This window comes from Lytechinus variegatus, chromosome 8 (genome assembly GCF_018143015.1).
Source record: "Lytechinus variegatus isolate NC3 chromosome 8, Lvar_3.0, whole genome shotgun sequence".
NCBI classification, from domain to species: Eukaryota; Metazoa; Echinodermata; class Echinoidea; order Temnopleuroida; family Toxopneustidae; genus Lytechinus; species Lytechinus variegatus.
In genome coordinates, this window is record NC_054747.1 from 23,271,229 (window position 1) to 23,294,061 (window position 22,833).

The window sequence follows — 22,833 nt, forward strand, 5'->3', positions numbered from 1 at the left end:
GTCATACTAAACCAAATGATGTGTGAAGGTAAAACTGACGACCGAAGGACCCATAACATATCTTCATTATTTGCTTACTATTTATCTGTTTATACTAGGTTCAACCTTCACCATCAAACAGGAAGTAGATGAAGACATGACCAACCCTGATACAGCTCAAGACCAATGGAATACACAAGGTAAGATACACTGGTATTTTAAGAGTTCATATGGTCGGGGGGGGCTCAGGCCAGCTTTGAGATCTCCGTCGTTGATCTCACGATCGCGTCAAAAATTGCTTGCAGGTTGTCTGGAACATAATACACAAAATTTTATATAATTTGATTCATGCAAAGGCATACCGGTAATTAGTATGCAAAATTATACTTTTTCCTCTAACTACCTAAATAAAGCTCCAAATGGTCAGATTTATGTCTCACCTGCGTAGCAGAGTGAGACTATAGGCGCCGCTTTTCCGGCGGCGTCAACATCAAATCTTAACCTGAGGTTAAGTTTTTGAAATGACATCATAACTTAGAAAGTATATGGACCTAGTTCATGAAACACGGCCATAAGGTTAATCAAGTATTACTGAACATCCTATTCGAGTTTGATGTCACATGACCAAGATCAAAGGTCATTTAGGGTCAATGAACTTAGACCATGTTGGAGGAATCAACATTGAAATATTAACCTGAGGTTAAGTTTTTGAAATGTCATAACTTAAAAAATGTATGGACCTAGTTCATGAAACTTGGACATAAGGTTAATCAATTATCACTGAACATCCTGCGTGAGTGTTATGTCACATGCCAAGGTCAAAGGTCATTTAGGGTCAATGAACTTTGGCCGAATTAGGGGTATCTGTTGAATTCCCATCATAACTTTGAAAGTTTATGGATCTGATTCATGAAACATGGACATAATAGTAATCAAGCATCACTGAACATTTTGTGTAAGTGTCATGTCTCATGATTAAGGTCAAAGGTCATTTAGGGTCAATGAACTTTGGCCGATTGGGGGTATCTGTTGAATTACCATCATAACTTTGAAAATTTATTGGTCTAGTTCGTTAAACTTGGACATAAGAGTAATCAAGTATCACTGAACATCCTGTGCGAGTTTCAAGTCACATGATCAAGGTCAAAGGTTATGTAAGGCCAATGAACTTTGGCCATGTAACTTGGTTTTTTGTTGTTGAATTCCCATCATAACTTTGAAAGTTTATGGATCTGATTCATGAAACATGGACATAATAGTAATCAAGTATCACTGAACATCCTGTGCGCATTTCAGGTCACATGACCAAGGTCAAAGGTCAATGAACTTTGGCCAAATTGGGTGTAACTGTTGAATTACCATCATAACTTTGAAAGTTTATGGATCTAATTCATGAATCTTGGACATAAGAGTAATAAAGTATCACTGAATATCTTGTGCGAGTTTCAAAGGTCATGTAAGGCCAATGAACTTTGGCCATGTAACTTGGGTTTTTTGTTGAATAACCATCATATCTCTGTAAGTTTATTGGTCTAGTTCATAAAAAGTGGACATAAGAGTAACCATGTATCACTGAACATCTTGTGCGAGTAAGAGTAGTTTTCATAGTCAGCACTGCTGCTATATTGAACCTCTTGATGCAGGTGAGACGGCCAGAGGTTGGTATAGAAACTCTGTCTTTTTCTTAGCAAATGTTCATGAAAAATTTCGATATCAGATCAATATCTTATGTATTTGTTTTGCAATTTCTTTTGTATTTCCTTGTTTTCTGAACCTTTTGTTATTGTTTTTTTCGATGAACTTTGTCAGGGACTTTTAAGATCATAAACAACATACAGCAAATCCATTTAAACCAGCAAAACCAAAAATAATCATATGTTTATGATTTTTTGTTGAAATCATAATTTCCACTAACTTTTTACATGAAATCACGCTTTTGAGCAATTTTTGTTCTGACATACACTTCCAATATGTTGCAGAATTTCAGAACCGCGTATTTGGGTGTTGCAAAAGTGGTTTCAAAAATTGCGCAAGATTTGAAAGTAAAAAAAGGGACCGTCGTACGATAAATTTGTATTGCAATAATATTGAATGAGTTGTTTAGGCGCCTAGATAGGGTTAAGAATCATGGGTTCCTGTTTTTAGCTCATCCGGCCCTTTGGGCCGGATGAGCTTATGCCGTGGCTTATGCCGTGGCGTGGCGTCCGTCGTCTGTCGTCCGTCCACAATTTCAAAATGCTACTACTTCGCCATTTCAAGTCCGATTTGAATTCTATTTGCTTTATATAATAGCACTAGGTGGGGCATTCAAAACTTGTAAACAGAATTTTGAAATTCATTAAATATGCTAATTTATGCGCATTTTTCAAAATTCACAAAAAATGCTACTTCTTTATTTGTAGACCGATTTTGATTTTTTTGCTTCCATCTGGGAGAGCTTCATGAGGTTCACCAAACTTCTACACAGAATTTTGAAATTTTGACCAGAACAATTTTTGTCTCACCTGCGAAGCAGAGTGAGACTATAGGCGCCGCTTTTCAACATCAAATCTTAACCTGAGGTTAAGTTTTTGAAATGATGTCATAACTTAGAAAGTATATGGACCTAGTTAATAAAACTTGGCCATAAGGTTAATCAAGTATTACTGAACATCCTATTAGAGTTTCATGTCACATGACCAAGGTCAAAGGTCATTTAGGGTCAATGAACTTAGACAATGTTGGAGGAATCAACATCGAAATCTTAACCTGAGGTTAAGATTTTGAAATGTCATCATAACTTAAATAATATATGGACCTAGTTCATAAAACTTGGACATAAGGTTAATCAAGTATCACTGAACATCCTGCATGAGTTTCACGTCACATGACCAAGGTCAAAGGTCATTTAGGGTCAATGAACTTTGCCAAATTGGGGATATTTGTTGAATTCATTCATTCATTTCGGTTTATTGTACACAATACTTCCTTGTTAAACAGTTGGGAGACTGATACAAACAAAGATTACAATGTAAGCATAAATTTCATAGTTACATAAGTGAAATGAAATAGTCAAATGATATAAAGTAACAATTAATTAATTGATGTTGGTATATTGCACTTACAAGGTAATTCTAGATGAGAGCACGTTACAAAATTATTTCCAAAGATATTTATAAAAAACTATAATATGGTAATGATAACTGAAATACATGCACTAAATTAAATAAACAAATTTATACCCTTATAAAAAAAATTGAATGGTATACCATTGACTACCATTTATCATACACCACTGATATACCATTGGAATACCATTCGCACAGCACCCACCATACACCAATGGTATACCATTCAAGCCTCAATGGTATACCATTCAAACTAATTTAAATAATTGGGACGTTACTATTACCATATTCATGAGCACCATTTACCATTCATATACCATTGATCAAACACCATTCACCATTGATCTACCATATGGCCACTATAGACAGGTTTACCATTGACCACCATTCACCATTCAGCCACCATTCACTGGCCTACCATTTACCATTCAGCCACCATTCACTGGACACCATTGGCCTACCAATTGCCTTTCACCATACACCATTCGCCTACCATTGACCATACACCATACACCATTCATGTACCATTCACCATCCGCGTACCGTTCAATGTACACCATTCGACACTCACCATTCAACTACCATTCGCCGTACACCATACACCGTTCACCATTGATTGACCATTCACTTTACACCATTTTACCATACACCATTGACCTACCATTTACAGTACACCATTGGCCTACCATACACCATTGAACTACTATTCACCGTACCGTAGGCTTACCATACACCATACACCATTGGCTTACCATACACTGTACACCATTGACCTACCATTTACCATACAATACTGTCATACCATACACTCTATACTATTAGTCAACCATTCAAATAACACCATTGGTCATACACTATAGACCACAAGTGTACATTCAATGGTAGACCAATGGTAGACAGAAGAACAAAGATGTGCAATGTATAGTAAGCCAATAAAGTACAGTGAATGGTAGACCAATGGTGTACAACATATCTCTGGGGTTAATGGTAGGCTTAATAATGGAATATGTATACACAAGAAAAATAAATGAAAGCAGTTATTTCAAGAACGTCATTAAATTGTTTTTACTATAAGAAGTTTAAGTACAGCATAAATGGCACAGAGTATTCACAAGTATAGACTTTATAATTAAAGCACATAAGTTATTAATATATATGACTTAGTCTTAGCTACTCGTTGATATCTCTGTCAATCTTGTTATGAAAAAAATAAACATGTATCAAGACAGATCGAGTTTGATTGAAAAACACAACAAATGAAGACTAACATTTCCAAGAATAAACCTGTTCTCTCTTATTGCTTTTTACATGGATTGAGTACTTGGCAAAACCACTGTTCTGCGTACAAACCTGATACTTGATGTTAAATCTGTTGTGTGTAATTGCTTTCAACAATATTAATAAACATTTTTTTTACTAATAAGTTCAAGTACAAAAGAGTATTGACAGGAATGGTATAAAAGCACCATATTATGAATACATGTGACTGCGCGACACTACAAGAGATCAATGATTACACTCCACATAGGTATTATGTTAATCTTCCTATAAATAAATTTACATGCAAGACAGAATTTGGAAAACAAACTAATGAACACCAAATTTTGAAGATTAAACTCAAAATGTGCGATAGCCTTCACATGGCCAAATGAATAAAGGGTACCACACCTAGAAGAAATGAAATATCCCCAAAAGGGGGAAAATAGTACCCCGTCCCCCAAATTGTTCCCTTTTTTTCTTTTCACCTAAAAAGATATATCAATGGCGTGTTTCTACAAAGAATTGTTAAAAAGTATTACCCGCCTAAGTATCCAGAATCCTGGATAAGTTTCCTGTAGAAACAAACGCGATGCAGTTAATTGATAAATTGCATCGCGCAAAATACGGTTTCTCATAACCATCTTTGAGAGGTGGTTATTGCCATGTTAATCCGTTTAACTTTTCTGTAAACATGGGGCAAAATAGCATTCATGTCTGGCTTAAGTGCTTGAACCCAGAAGTGCGATCTCACAGTATACATATATTCTGGCCTGTTTAATCTCGCCAGCTGATCGCGAAACATGTATACCTGCTACAATGAGTGAGATCTACCATGAATTTTGAAAATTTTCCTGACGAGATGCAATTTTTGACATTCCAAAATGCAATGTTGATGTTATAGGTTGAATTTTCCGATTTCTGCCGTATTTGCGAAGCGAAATGCAAGTTAATCAGATTCTTTGGTCTGTAGAAACAGCTTGGTTTAAGAGCGATAAGGTTATTCGAGTCTGGAAAAGATAAACTGTTTTTAATGATTTACTGTAGAAACATGCCAAAAGTTTATCATAAATACAATAAAGATACATTAAGAAATAAATAATATATCACACATAGAAAGAAAATATAATGAAAATAGGGAAAGAAAATTATTCAATTTGGAACACTAAAAAACATAAAAAAATAGAGACCTCTTTTTGCAAAATATATAGAAAATAATATATACAAGAGCAAGATACCCACTTATTTCTTTTCTGTCTATTTTTGCTGTGCTGAATCAGATGAATAACTCAACTATGTGTGAGAAATAATATGATTGTCTTACACAGAATCAGTAGTCAATTGTAATTTGTTACAACCTAGCTTGGACAAAATTTGAATTCATATAATACAAAAAATATATAAATTGTGATTTTGTATATTCATGAGGACTTGAAGAGAACAGTTTTACCAAAAAATAACAACTTTAATTCGTCATAACTTCGTTAATCCTCAACAAATTTTGATGAAATTTTAAGTGCTTTTTGTTTGTCTGATGTACACTTTGAATTGTATCACATAACTTTCAGTCTCGAGTACCTCTAGCCCTTCAATCGAATGGGTTGGACGACTGGTTACATTTTACACATAAAATAGTTATAAGGAGAATGAAGGGGACCATAGAAAGAAAGCATGAGAAAAGGGGAGATTTTGGTAGGGAGAGAATGAATCAGAAAAGCATCATGCTGAAAATTTCATTAACATCTAATAATAACAAAGTTATTGAATTTGAAATTTTAACAATATTTTGGTAAAAAAATTAACCTAATGTACACATGATCGTCAGGAATATTTGCTATGCTTATTGTATAAAATGAAATCATAATTATTTAATATTATCATACATGTGTGTATGATATGTCCCAAGTATCATATCATTATTTCCAGCAATGAATATCTTCACATTAAAGGTCAAGTCCACCACAGAAAAGGTTGTTTTGAATCAACAGAGAAAAATCAGGCAAGCATCATGCAAAATATTTCATCAAAATCGGATGCAAAATAAGAAAGTTATGACATTTTGAAATTTCGCTTATATTTCACAAAATAGTTATATGCACAATTTACCCACATGCATATGAGAGAATCGATGATGTCCCTTTTTGGTTTGTTTTTCATTGTTTGAATTCTACAATATTTCAAATTTTACAGATTTGACAATAAGGACCAACTGGACTGAACCAAATAATGTTAAGCAATGGTAACTCCACATGTTCAGTGAGAAATAAAACTTTATTTCATAGGTCAATGGGGAGAAAATTATATTTCATATTCAAAAAAACAAAAGAAAAGTGAATGAGTGATGTCATCAGTTCCCTCATTTGCATACCGACCAGGATATGCATATAACTATTAAGTGAAATTGAGTGAAACTTAAAAATGTCATACCTTCCTTATTTTTCATCCGATTTTTATGTTTGATTTTTCTCTTTTTAATCAAATCAACATTTTGTTAGGGTGGACATGTCTTTGAAATAAATTTTCACTCCATTTTTTATAGTTCTCGGAGGACAAAGTGTAAATAAGCACGACTTCTTGTAATAAAATACAAAAGAACAAGTGGGGATATGACATCAGCTTGGGTACGTCATGGTCTAGTGGTTCTGACTCTCACCTTACAAACAGAGGGTCATGAATTTGAGTCCTAGCCATGGTGTGTTTTCCTTCAGCCCGAAATTTATCCACACTGTGCTGCACTAGACCCAGGTTAAGTGAATGGGTACCCGGCAGGATTAATTCCTTGAAGCTGTAATAAGAAATATTGGATGAAAACAATGCAAAGGACAGTATATTAGCTACGGGTTCAAAACATCAATGCTTGTCGTGTGTGTAAGCTTTCTTTAGAAGTTCATATATTTTTTTAAATATCGAGAAATTTGCAGTATACACTACCATTCAATTGAATGGTACCAATTAACAAATACTAACAAAACATTTTGTAAAATATGATAAATAAATTTATGTTTAACCATAGATGGGAAGAAAATAACCTATTATCTAATGGGAGGCCCCAATGATGACAAATACCACAACAAATGAATACCTGAGGACAAAGCGTCCACCCCTCCCCCTCAGCCAACATACTGATTTTTTTTTTCAGCTATGCCACTGCAGGAATACAATCTGTTTTATCTCATGAAGCTTTGCAATTTTTCCTACTGAAGAAAATTCTTACACACATACCTTTCATAACTCCATTTTTTTTTCTTGTACACGGCACGTTTTCTGTGTTCAACACCCGTCGTGTCATTCCCAGATAAGGCTGGACCATTAACCTTATCATCCAGTGTATCCGTCGTCCAAACTTTGAAAATGAAATAAAATCAATTTGAGTGTTGTAAAATCTGCATGTATGTGCAGATACAAACAAAAATAGAATACTAATATAGTAATAGAAAAAGAATGATCTTAGAACATTAATTTTAGAGATATTTTTCATGGATCTCTGATTACCAGCCCAGAATTCAGGAAAACAATAAGGAAATGTGATATTGTTCAGCTTAGTTCAGACAAGGCTGTATTATAACTGTGCATGATTTATACTAGTAATAGCTATGTCATCTGAAATCAAATTTCCAGAGCAGCAATTTTCAAAAGGAGGGTAATCGATGACATAAATTCCATTTCCCTGGTATTGACAATCCCAGAAGCGGATCCAAGTGGGCACATTTGACCTGGGGTCCGTTGTATATTTAGAGTTGCAATAAATCGCAACTCTAAATATCATGCGCAACTTGATTTTCAACCAATCAACAGCGCGCATTTGGGACTTGCGATTGATTTTTTACCTGCGTTTAAACGCAACTCTTTCTGCAATGGACCCCTGTGCCCCCACCTTGAGAGCAAGATAAGAATGTGGCTTTCTTACACAAGTGTTCCCCCCCCCCCCCTTCGAAAGTTACAGCAAATATTTATATTGAAAATATTGTCTCATACAAGAGGATCTCTTTTTTGGTTTGCTTGTTATTTAAAGTTTCCTTGGGAAAATCTGCCCCACTACCCCCTTTGAGAAATCATGGATCCGTTCATGGACAATCATATGTCAGTGGATGAATTCCAGACATTGTTTTAGGCAAGTTTTGATCAGTAAATAAATAAAAACAGATAAAATGTGATCACAGGACAAACTTAAAAAAGGATAAAATTTACTTTAAAAATTGATATGCCTAGCCCCATGAAAAGATCTAATAATACCCTCCCGCATTAATGCTTCACAAGTTTCACACCAGCCAACTTCGAGCAAAACTCCCCACCAGAAATTGTCTACACACATTTTGAGGTCAATACACAATATGCCCACCACTAAAATATTGCGGATTGCTTGGATTTGCCGTCATGTTGATATGGACCGAAGTTATGCGACCAGAAGATTCGCATGTGGCATGTTGGCTGTTTGTTCGCCACATGTAAGCATGATTTGTTCGCTAACTTCAGTCCCAATAAACATTACAGCGAATCCAAGCAATCCGCGAAGTGATGTCTACGGATTAGATCAACGCATCGAGATCGAAGACTAAATACAGCCGTTCCAGATATTTTGAAAAGCGGTGGTATTAACATCGAAATGTGACTGAGAGACCTGTCATGACATTTGGGAACAAATTTTGGTGATGAGGTATGCTGGTATTAATCGGCCGGTGCAAAACTGCATTAGCACCACTTTTCTCTGCATAATTATTGCAGCCTCTGTAGAAAAATTGAATAGGAATCGTTTGTCACTCTGTCCAGTCACAGTTCCACACACAAAGTGCACATTTCACCTTACGTGCCATGAGTGGTAGAGTGTAACTTTATAGGGGCTGCGTAGCCTTTATCATTTTTTAAACTTTAGGACCCCTTCCATGTTTCACCTCCATTTTATCTCATTTACCAACATCCATCAACAACAACAAATTTATAGGCCTAATTCCAAAACATTATTTGTCGGCAAGTTTTTAATTTCAGTGAATTAACGTTGTGCAGTAGGCCCTACGTGTTTCACAATTAACGTTTTGACAGTCTTGACATTAGTTTAACAAATCATTCATTCATGAATTCAACGTATTCAGAGACGGTTTTTGTAAAACATTGACAATAAACATCAGGCAATATGAGCGAATTACTAATCTATTCAATGCTCCCCGAGCTAAACTCAGCCAACACAAAGCATAAGCACTCCCTATCGTCATAGCCACGTCCCGGCCGCGTAGAGCAGCGGCCAGCGCCAACGGGGCAATGGCGGTGGCAGTGCAGTGGTCGTGGTAGTACACCGACATCTAATATTTTGAGGCAATTTGAGAAATAAATCAAAGAAAATTGTTATAGAACTTACTGTTTAGACTTCTACAAATGACTTTGAAGTCGCTGTCCGAATCTGACCCATGTTCCTTTCGTTTTTGATGAATTATCGACGGACTTATCAACAGCAAAACGGCGGTCCTGGTAGATGGAGTTTTCTTTTTCAAATATTGTAATTGGCGGTTGGACGCACGTGCGCGCGCGTGCAATAGAGCTAGCTAGCAAGCAGCCAAGCGGCCCAGCCCTGCTTGCCAACGCATATGGGGGGGGGGGGGGGGGTGGATTAAAACCAAATCAGGGGTGTCTTCTTTTTCCTCTCGATTGCTTCTGGGTTGGAAACCATGATGGCGTGAGTGCCACTGTTTTCCTTGGATCTTGGAATCTATGAAAAAAGTTTTCGATCCCTTCACTTTTTTTTCCTGTTCTCTCTCTTTTCTTTTTTATTTTCGTTGTCTTTTTTTTCTGTTAATCTTTCTTTTCTTCTTTGCCTTTTTTCTTTTCTTGTTTTTTCCCCTTTATATATTTTTTTTTTACTCACTCCTCTTCCCTTTTAATTTGCTTTTGTAATGATTGAAATTGAGATTTCATTCAGTAGATTTCTTTTCTGTTAGATTGTACTATACCCTGTATGGCGGCAGGGAATTTTGATAGGGGTGAGGGAGCAAGACCATGTGGATAAATCATTTCAATCAAGTAATGCCGGTCTATAGAATAGCTCTCCTCTTTATAAACGCCGTCCACAAGTGGGAAAGAATATTTAGGGTCTAAAAATAGAATTAGAATTTTGAAAATATCATTTGTAAAAAAAGGGTGAAATAATTCATGATTGGAAGCAGCTATAATAGCGTACAAATGGGTTCAGATGGGGCTTTTGACGTTGCAGACAGACCAAATCAGGGTTTGCGGATGGGAATTTGATAGAGGTTGGGGGACCAAGACAACCAACAGTGAATTCATTTTGAGCAAAATATGGGGCATTGCAAGAAACTTGCAATCGAAGCAATCGAACGCAAATCAATTTCAGACTCCAAAATCATGAGAGTCATACTTTTCATTGCAAACTTGCAACTGATCCATAAAAAAATCCAAATTGATATGTTCTAGATAAACTTAATGTATCATCACCTGTAAATTTGCATCTGATCGAATTTTGGGATTGATTGCAAATATCTTCTTGGAACACTCAGTATATAGTTCTTTTTACAAAAAGCGGCCATAAACAAGCAAAATGATTATAAAAATAGAATAAAACTTATTAATTAAAAATTAAAACCCTTTTTATCAAAAAAGGTTTCATTGACCGATTGATTTTATTTTTGCACCCATTGCATCAGATTGAAATTTAGAAGGTAATATGTACAATTGTAAAATATAACAAATTTATAATATTGTATCATAACCACTGGATCAATAATATTTAAACACATATAGACCTTTTACTTAATAAGGACAAAGACAATTTAAAAGAATGCAAGAGACCATGTTTACAATCATGAGCGATTACACTTGATTTGGGGAAGCTGCTCGCATAAAAGTCACAGGTCAGATATTTAATTAACTCTAAATACCTTTTAATCTTTGATATATTTTCTTTAAATCTTCGGAATTATGTTAATGGGTAATGCACTTGGGCATATCATTCACCATTAACACAAATGGCATTCAATAGGCAAACACCACTAAGCCACTATAGCTTTACAATTATCCAACATGATTATATATACCACTAGGCACATACTACTAAGACACCATATTGATACCAATCATACCATTATAGAGGCACACACTACTGAGACACCATTGAATACCACTGAGACACCATTGTATACCACTGAGACACCATTGGGTATATAATGATATACCATGCAGTCATACCATTAGAGGCACATACTACTCAGACACCATTTGACACCACTGAGACACCATTGGGTATAAGGTATACAATTCATCATACCAGTCATACCATCATAGAGACACATACTACTAAGACACCATTGAATACCACTGAGACACCATTGTATACCACTAAGACACCATTGGTGCATGGTATACAATTCATTATACCAGTCATACCATTAGAGGCATACTGAGACACTATTGAATACCACTGAGATACCATTGTATACCACTGAGACACCATTGGATGTATGGTATACTATTCATCATACCAATCATACCATTACAAGCACATACCACTGAGACACCATTGAATACCACTGAGACACCATTGTATACCACAGAGACACCATTGGGTATGGTATACCATGCAGTCATACCATTAGAGACACATACTACTGAGACACCATTGAATACCACTGAGACACCATTGTATACCACTGAGACACCATTGGTGCATGGTATACCATTCATTATACCAGTCATACCATTAGAGGCATATACTACTGAGACACTATTGAATACCAGTGAGACACCATTGTATACCACTGAGACACCATTGGTGTATGGTATACCATTGATCATACCAATCATACTATTACAGGCACATACTACTGAGACACCATTGAATACCACTGAGACACCATTGTATACCACTGAGACACCATTGTATACCACTGAGACACCATTGGATGTATGGTATACTATTCATCATACCAATCATACCATTACAAGCACATACCACTGAGACACCATTGAATACCACTGAGACACCATTGGGTTAATGGTATACCATTCATCATACCAATCATATCATTAGTCACATACCACTGAAACACCATTCGGTATATGGTATACCATTTACCATTAAATAAACTACCAATTACCATTAAGAACTTACCATTGAAACACCACTTAAATACCATTCGCATACCATTTACCATTCAGATCACCATTCAACTACCATTCGGCACCATTCAAATACCATTGGCGATTTTTATAAGGGTAAGTTGTGGAGAAGGTTGAGATTGGGATATAGAATTAAATCGCAAAGTGGAAGGTTCACATTGAGAAATAAAAATGGAATTGTGTTTTTAAAATATAATTATGAGGCTAATGTAAAATATCTGACATACGGAAAATGAGGCATAGAGTACTGTAAATTTTATTATCATAGATTATATCATTATTGTCACTGTATATAAAAATATCGTCACTACATGTATTATTATGCTATATTATTATAATAATTACCATTTAACAGTTATCATTTGCAAAGAGATCAATATCGTTATCATAATCATCAAACACAGAAGGCATGAAAAGCAAGATAAACTACATAATGTAGTATTATATTGCATGCACATCCAATTGGCCTACATTTGAGTTAGATGTTATTCAAATTGATGACAAGTGAAACAAAAAAAAACATATTCAATTAAATCTTCAGAAATTAAAGAATTTTATCTTCGTATTTAGTTGTGATATTGTTTACGTTGTTTAATAGCAGTAAGATTTTTTTTATGTAAAAAGGTTTATGAATACGTAATTTATTTTTTGTATCAATAGTTCGAAACATCAAGTGTTAAATTATATAGCAATAAAGCAGATGAAAGAAATATAAAAAAATGAGGGTAAAAACGTGTGTGATTTCACCAAAGGCAATTATATACTTTTTAGATATACAGATATGGATATTCTTGGCAAACACAATATACTGATTAATAGCATAAAACTACATGTTGGAATTTAGCATTCTAGTTAAGGAGGGAATCGCAGAGTTCTTGTATCGTTGGGTTTTACAACGTGGCAAGTGGAGTAGATGAGCATTTCTTAATCCTGAACTACGATTAGAGATGCTTTGACGAGTGACCGGTAGCATGACACGGTGGCGATCAGATTTCAGGAGAACGCGTCCAAATCGCAGAAGAAGATCATTCCTGCGCTCACACAACATAGGTAACTTAAAAAAGCAAGCCGTTGTGCATATGAGAGGGGAGACGGATACACATTGAAACAAAGCGCACGTTTTTGGATCCGTTCAATTGCATCACTCTGCTTCTTCGTAACTCCTGAGCCCCTAACAGGGACACCAAACTCTACAAGAGGACGGATGTAAGCTTTGTAGATGGTCACAAGATCATGCTTGTCGATTCCGAATTTCTTTAGAACACACAGAATGTAAAGTCTCCGCGCAGCCCGTGATGTCATCTGTTGGACCTGATCGTCCCATTTCAGATCCAAACGAATCGCTACACCGAGTAGTGTCAGAGAATCAACATGTTTAAGGTGAACATCTGCGATGGTGATATCCAACATGGGAGGAGGATTCTTCAAGAGAGACACCTGCATAACTTGACACTTTTCAGGCTTTGGCTTGACGTCGTTTAAGGCGCACCATTCCCCGAGTTCGTCAACGTGATCCTGGATGTTACTTTGCTGGTTCGTAGATAATACCTCTACCAAACTCAGGTCGTCGACATACTTCCATCTATATGGTGTAGATAGGGCAGCATCATAACTTTGAAAGTTTATGGATCTGATTCATGAAACTTGGACATAATAGTAATCAAGCATCACTTAACATTTTGTGCAAGTTTCAGGTCTCATGATTAAGGTCAAAGGTCATTTAGGGTCAATGAACTTTGGCCGAATCGGGGGTATCTGTTGAATTACCATCATAACTTTGAAAGTTTATGGATCTAGTTCATTAAACTTGGACATATGAGTAATCAAATATCACTGAACATCCTGTGCGCGTTTCAGGTCACATGACCAAGGTCAAAGGTCAATGAACTGGCCGAATTGGGTGTATCTGTTGAATTACCATCATAACTTTGAAAGTTTATGGATCTGATTCATGAAACTTGTGCATAAGAGTAATCAAGTATCACTGAACATCCTGTGCGAGTTTCAGGTCACATGATCAAGGTCAAAGGTCATGTAAGGTCAATGAACTTTGGCCATGTAACTTGGGTTTTTTGTTGAATAACCATCATATCTCTGTAAGTTTATTGGACTAGTTCATAAAAAGTGGACATAAGAGTAACCATGTATCACTGAACATCTTGTGCGAGTTAGAGTAGTATTCAAAGTCAGCACTGCTGCTATATTGTACCGCGTGATGCAGGTGAGACGGCCAGAGGCATTCCACTTGTTTATTGCTTTTTCAATGGAAATCGTTCCAGACTCAATTCTGATCATAAACAAGACAAAATTAATTAAGTTTAATCAGTAAAAGTAGAATTAATGATACATTTATGAATTTTGACTAAATACACATTTTGCATTGGATTTGTACATGAAATCATATTTATGAGCAATTTTGGGTCTGACATGCACTTACATAATGTTGCGTAATGTCGTAACCGCGTACCTGGGCGTCACAAATTTGGTATCAAAATTAGCGAGAGACTTAAGTAAAAAGTCAGTGAGCAGATATATCGCAAAAATTCCCCCCCCCCCAGGAGAATTAGGGTTAATGGTAAAAATAAAGTCCCCGACAAATTCCATTGAAAAAACAATAAAAAACAAAAGTCCCCAAAAACAATAGAATACATAAGAAATGATGTTGAAATTGTTTTTGTCTCACCTGCATAGCAGAGTGAGACTATAGATGCCGCTTTTCCGACGGCGGCGGCGTCAACATCATATCTTAACCTGAGGTTAAGTTTTTGAAATGACATCATAACTTAGAAAGTATATGAACCTAGTTCATAAAACTTGGCCATAAGGTTAATCGAGTATTACTGAACATTCTATTAGAGTTTCATGTCACATGACCAAGGTCAAAGGTCATTTAGGGTCAATGAACTTAGACCATGTTGGGGAATCAACATCAAAATCTTAACCCGGGGTTAAGTTTTTGAAATGTCATTATAACTTAGAAAATATATGGACCTAGTTCATGAAACTTGGACATACGGTCAATCATGTATCACCAAACATCCTGCGTGAGTTTCTTGTCACATGACCAAGGTCAAAGGTCATTTACAGTCAATGAACTTTGGCCGATTTGGGGGTATCTGTTGAATTACAATCAAAACTTTGAAAGTATGTTGGTCTAGTTCATAAATCTTGGACATAAGAGTAATCAAGTATCACTGAACATCCTGTGCAAGTTTCAGGTCACATGATCTTAGTCAAAGGCCATTTAGGGTCAATGAACTTAGGCCGAATTGGGGGTATTTGTTGAATTACCATCATAACTTGGAAAGTATGTTGGTCTAGTTCATAAACCTTTTACATAAGAGTAATCAAGTATCACTGAATATCCTGTGCAAGGTTCAGGTCACATGATCAAGGTCAAAGGTCATGTGAGGTCAATGAATTTTTGCCACATTGGGGGTATTTGTTGAATTACCATCCTATCTCTGTAAGCGTATTGGTCTAGTTCATAAAACATGGAAATAAGAGTAACCAAGTGTCACTGAACATCTTGTGCGAGTTATAGTAGTTTTCAAAGTCAGCAATGCTGCTATGTTGAATTGCGTGATGCAGGTGAGACGGCCAGAGGCATTCCACTTGTTAAATAAATTTGATCAGGTGCCTATCTAGAGTATGTGAAACAAAAATTAGCATTTTAGGTGCATTATTTTATGAATTAGAGCAAACTTATGATTTTACGCATAAATTAGCATAATCAATGAGCAATTAGATATTTTGCAGAGTTTGATATAGTTTTGTAGATAATGCCATGGGTAGCGCGCTTGCCAATTTTCGTCGCGATCGCCCGGCCGAGATCATAGACCCCCCCTCTACTGGGCAAACCCTTCACTCGAGATAAGGGTCTGAATGTGCAGCCTACTCATGCCTTGTGTACTGAAGGCTCTCTCGCTCTGTATTGGAACAGCAAGTTTTGTTTGTGCTAGTCTTTGCGTGGAGGCACACTTGTTGATCAAAGTTCCAATCAGGGTCTGTGCCTGCAGACTACCCCCCCCCCAGTCTTAGGCATCGAAATAGCCCAGTCTATTTATGGTAAAAGACTGTTCAAAGATCTCTATAGGACTAGTCAAAGACCAAAAGACAAGAAATATCCATCAGTTTTTCACAATTCTTTGAGGGGTCTTTCTGAGCCATTCCAGAGAAAATGACATATTTCAGTTATCTTGAAGACTGCTGTAAGACCTTGCCAATTTTTGCTCTTTCAAAGATCCTTTAGCAATTACAATACATTGTGTCTTAGTGTTGACATGATAACACACCCTCAACAAATTGGAAAAAAAATCTTTTTAGATGAGAGCTGTTTTACTTTGGTCTGAATGTTTTTACGATTAAAACAAGATGATTTTTTTTTCTTCCAGATAAAGATCTGTTGGATGGAGTGGACATGAGAAAATCATCAATAACTGAATGCAGTGAAGATGAGTCCCATCGGTGTTTACAATGCAATAAGACATTTACGGATGAGAATTCTTTAGTTCTACATCATAAAACACACTCTAGGGAAGTTGAGTTTTCTAGTCATACTTGGACAGCGATTGGAGACAGATGCTTCAAGTGCCCCCATTGTCATAAGAATTTTGAATGTAGGGATACTCTTATGACCCATATGAGCACACACACTGGAGAAGAATCTTATAGTTCTCATTGTGACAAGGGATCTTCTCAAAAGAGTGATCTTACCCATCATATAAGAACACAAGCAGGAAAAAAAACCCATATCTGCTCTCATTGTGAGAAGGGATTTTCTCAAAAGAGAGATCTTACCAATCATATAAGAATACACACAGGAGAAAAACCTTATCAGTGCTCTCATTGTGAGAAGAGATTTTCTAACCAGGTCCGTCTTACAAATCATATTAGAACACACACAGGAGAAAAACCTTATCATTGCTCTCATTGTGAGAAGAGATTTTCTAATCAGGCCAGTCTTACATATCATATTAGAACACATACTGGAGAAAAACCCTATATTTGCACTCATTGTCAGAAGGGATTTGTTACAAAGAGTGATCTTACCACTCATATACGAACACACACGGGAGAAAAACCCTATATTTGCTCTCTTTGTGAAAAGAGGTTTACTACAAAATGCAGTCTTACCTATCATATTAGAACACATACTGGAGAAAAACCCTATATTTGCTCTTTTTGTGGAAAGGATTTTATCAAAAGAGCAATCTTTACTGTCATATAAGAACACACACAGGAGAAAAACCTTATCAATGCTCTCATTGTGAGAAGAGATTTACTGACAAGTCCACTCTTACGGGTCATATAAGAAAACATACTGGAGAAAAACCTCATCAATGCTCTCATTGTGAAAAGAGATTTACTCACAAGACCGCTCTTTCGAATCATATTAGAACACATACTAGAGAAAAACCTTATCAATGTTCTTATTGTGAGAAAGCTTTTTCTAGCAAGAGTCAACTTTCCTCTCATATAAGAACACACACAGGAGAAACACCTTATCATTGCTCTCATTGTGACAAGAGATTTACTCACAAGACTGTTCTTACAAATCATATTAGAACACATACTGGAGAAAAACCATATATTTGCTCCCACTGTGAAAAGGGCTTTGTTAAAAAAGGCGATCTTACCCGTCATATTAGAACACACACTGGAGAAAAACCCTATATTTGCACTCATTGTGAGAAGGGATTTGCTACAAAGAGTGATCTTACCCATCATATAAGAACACACAGGAGAAAAACCTTATCATTGCTCTCATTGTGAGAAGAGATTACTGACAAGTCCATTTTTACAAATCATATCAGAACACACACAGGAGAAAAACCTTATCGTTGCTCTCATTGTGAGAAGAGGTTTTCTACCAAGGGCAATCTTACAAATCATATCAGAACACATACTGGAGAAAAACCCTATATTTGCTCTCATTGTGGTCAGAGATTTTCTCAAGAGAGTCATCTTATCCGTCATATAAGAACACACACAGGAGAAAAACCTTATCATTGCTCTCATTGTGACAAGAGATTTTCTAATCAGGCCAGTCTTACATATCATATTAGAACACATACTGGAGAAAAACCCTATATTTGCACTCATTGTCAGAAGGGATTTGTTACAAAGAGTGATCTTACCACTCATATACGAACACACACGGGAGAAAAACCCTATATTTGCTCTCTTTGTGAAAAGAGGTTTACTACAAAATGCAGTCTTACCTATCATATTAGAACACATACTGGAGAAAAACCCTATATTTGCTCTTTTTGTGGGAAAGGATTTTATCAAAAGAGCAATCTTTACTGTCATATAAGAACACACACAGGAGAAAAACCTTATCAATGCTCTCATTGTGAGAAGAGATTTACTGACAAGTCCACTCTTACGGGTCATATAAGAAAACATACTGGAGAAAAACCTCATCATTGCTCTCATTGTGAAAAGAGATTTACTCACAAGACCGCTCTTTCAAATCATATTAGAACACATACTGGAGAAAAACCTTATCAATGTTCTTATTGTGAGAAAGCTTTTTCTAGCAAGAGTCAACTTTCCTCTCATATAAGAACACACACAGGAGAAACACCTCATCATTGCTCTCATTGTGACAAGAGATTTACTCACAAGACTGTTCTTACAAATCATATTAGAACACATACTGGAGAAAAACCATATATTTGCTCCCACTGTGAAAAGGGCTTTGTTAAAAAAGGCGATCTTACCCGTCATATTAGAACACACACAGGAGAAAAACCCTATATTTGCACTCATTGTGAGAAGGGATTTGCTACAAAGAGTGATCTTACCCATCATATAAGAACACACACAGGAGAAAAACCTTATCATTGCTCTCATTGTGAGAAGAGATTTACTGACAAGTCCATTTTTACAAATCATATCAGAACACACACTGGAGAAAAACCCTATATTTGCACTCATTGTGAGAAGGGATTTGCTACAAAGAGTGATCTTACCCATCATATAAGAACACACAGGAGAAAAACCTTATCATTGCTCTCATTGTGAGAAGAGATTACTGACAAGTCCATTTTTACAAATCATATCAGAACACACACAGGAGAAAAACCTTATCGTTGCTCTCATTGTGAGAAGAGTTTTTCTACCAAGGTCAATCTTACAAGTCATATCAGAACACACACTGGAGAAAAACCCTATATTTGCTCTTATTGTGAGAGAGGATTTGCTAAAAAGAGTGATCTTACCAATCATATAAGAACACACACAGGAGAAAAACCTTATCATTGCTCTCATTGTGAGAAGAGATTTTCTTCCAAGGGCACTCTTACAAGTCATATTAGAACACATACTGGAGAAAAACCCTATATTTGCTCTCATTGTGGGAAGGAATTTTCTCAAGAGAGCGGTCTTATCTGTCATATAAGAACACACACCGGAGAAAAATGCTATATTTGCTCTCAATGTGGTCAGAGATTTTCTCAAAAGAGCGGTCTTATCCGTCATATAAGAACACACACAGGAGAAAAACCTTATCGTTGCTCTCATTGTGAGAAGAGATTTTCTAACAAGGTCAGTCTTACAATTCATATTAGAACACATACTGGAGAAAAACCCTATATTTGCTCTCTTTGTGAGAAGAGATTTGTTAAAAAGATTGATCTTACCTGTCATATACGAACACACACAGGAGAAAAACCCTATATTTGCTCTCTTTGTGAGAAGGGATATTCTCAAAAGAGAGATCTTACCCATCATATCAGAACACATACTGGAGAAAAACCCTATATTTGCTTTCATTGTGACAAGAGATTTTCTCAAAAGAGTAATCTTTCTTGTCATATACGAACACACACAGGAGAAAAACCTTATCTATGCTCTCATTGTGAGAAGAGATTTTCTACCAAGTCCAGTCTTACAAGACATCTAAGAAAACATACTGGATAAAAACCCCATTGCTCACATTGTGGAAAGAGATTTACTCACAAGACCGCTCTTACAAATCATATTAGAACACATACTGGAGAAAAAATGTATATTTGCTCCCACTGTGAAAAGTGGTTTGCTAAAAAAAGCGATCTTACCCGTCATATAACATACACAGGATAAAAACCCCTATATTCAAATCCTGCTGTGAAATGGAATTTGGTAAAAAAAAAATTAAAGATGCATATCTTACCTGTCATATTAGAACACACACAGGAGAAAAACCCTATATTTGCTGTCATTGTGAGAAGAGATTTCCTGACAAGTCCACTCTTACCCGTCCTATAAGAAAACGCATTGGAGAAAAACCTTATTATTGCTCTCGTTGTGAGAAGAGAATTACTGAAAAGTCCATTCTTACAAATGTTAGAACACACATGGGAGAAAACCCTGTATCTGCTCTCATTGTGGGGAGATATGCTTAAAAATGGTGATCTTATTCATCATAAGAACACACACAGGAGAAAGAGCTAATCATTGCACTCATTGTGAGAAGAGATATTTTGAGAAGTCTGTTCTTTCCTGTCATATCAGAACACACACAGGACAAAAACCCTATATTTGCCCTCATTGTGAGAAAGGATTTGCTAAAAAGATTGATCTTACATATATTAGAACACACACTGGACAAAAACCCTATATTTGCACTCATTGTGAGAAAGGATTTGCTAAAAAGATTGATCTTACATATATTAGAACACACACTGGACAAAAACCCTATATTTGCCCTCATTGTGAGAAAGGATTTGCTAAAAAGATTGATCTTACATATATTAGAACACACACTGGACAAAAACCCTATATTTGCCCTCATTGTGAGAAAGGATTTGCTAAAAAGATTGATCTTACATATATTAGAACACACACTGGACAAAAAACATATATTTGCACTCATTGTGAGAAAGGATTTGCTAAAAAGATTGATCTTACATATATAAGAACACACTCAGGACAATAACCATATATTTGCACTCATTGTGAGAAAGGATTTGCTAAAAAAATTGATCTTACCTATCATATACAACACAGGAGAAAAACCCTATACAGTGCGTCCCAGAATAAACGAAACCGAGATTTAGCAATCATTTTTCATAACTTGATCATTAAAAGAATAGATAAATGACCTACCAATTTAAAGCTGAGAATCTCCTCTTTCATCTGATATTACGGAGCTTATTTCTTATCCTTGCATGAGTGAGCAAAACAATTTGAAGAAAGGATACCAAAAACTCATTTGGCGAGGGGTATCTGGGTTTCAAAAAGAAAACCACATTTCCGAAAAGTTCAATATCTTCTCTTTAATTTGGTACCTCAATTACAGAAAATGGTCAAGAAACAAAAAAGTTCTGGTCATTTGAAATAAGGCTTGTATTTCCATAATTTCATGAGATAAAAGTGTTTTCACCCGTTTCCCACGTAAGTTTTCGCATGGTGAACAAAAGAATTCATGCATAGCTGATCGTCAACAAAACAAAGTGTTGAGTGAGTTTGAAAGCCAGCCTGGAGAACCTCTTCATTTTATGAAATTATTGAAATTTCAAGCCTTATTTCAAATGACCAGAACTTTGTTATTTCTTGACCATTTTCTGTAATTTAGGTATCAAATTAAATGGGAGATATTGAACTTTTCAAAAATGTGGTTTTCTTTTTGAAACCCAGATACCCCCCGCCAAATGAGTTTTTGATATCCTTTCTTCAAATTATAATTGCTCACTCATGCGTGAACGAGAAATAATCTAAGTAATATCAGATGAAAGAGGAGATTCTAAGCTTTACATTGGTATGTCATTTGTCTATTTTATTTATGATTAACCCTAATTTTCCTCAACAATTTTCGCGATATATCTTCTGCGCGAAATTTTTTCACCTCGCAGCCCACTGACTTTTTACATTCAAGTCTCGCGCAAATTTTGAGAGTTGTGACGCCCGGGTACGCGCTTACGACATTACGCAACATTATGCAAGTGCATGTCAGACCCAAAATTGCTCATAAACGTGATTTCATGTACAAATCCAATGTAAATTGCGTATTTAGCCAAAATTCATAAATGTATCATTATTTCTACTTTTACTGATTAAACTTAATTAATTTTGCCTTGTTTATGATCAGAATTATGTCTGGAACAATTTCCATTGAAAAAACAAAAGTAAAAAAACAAAGAAATACATAAGAAATTCATAAAACAATAAAATACATAAGAAATCAATTTCCAAACCAAAGTTTTTTTGAATTACGATTGTTAAGAATGCAACAAAGAATATTTTTACCAAAATTTAGCATTCTAGGAGCTTTATTTAGTGAATTAGAGCAAAAGTGTGATTTATGCATAAATTTGCATAATTAAGTCATATAAAATCTTATTATTTTGGGAAATTTTACCATACAGCCTTGTAGATTACA

General features: G+C 35.8%; 1 pseudogene; it reads left to right on the forward strand.

Annotated features, from left to right (window-relative positions):
• LOC121420188 lies at positions 1-21,558 on the forward strand (annotated as a pseudogene).
• The last annotated feature ends 1,275 nt before the right edge of the window (positions 21,559-22,833 follow it).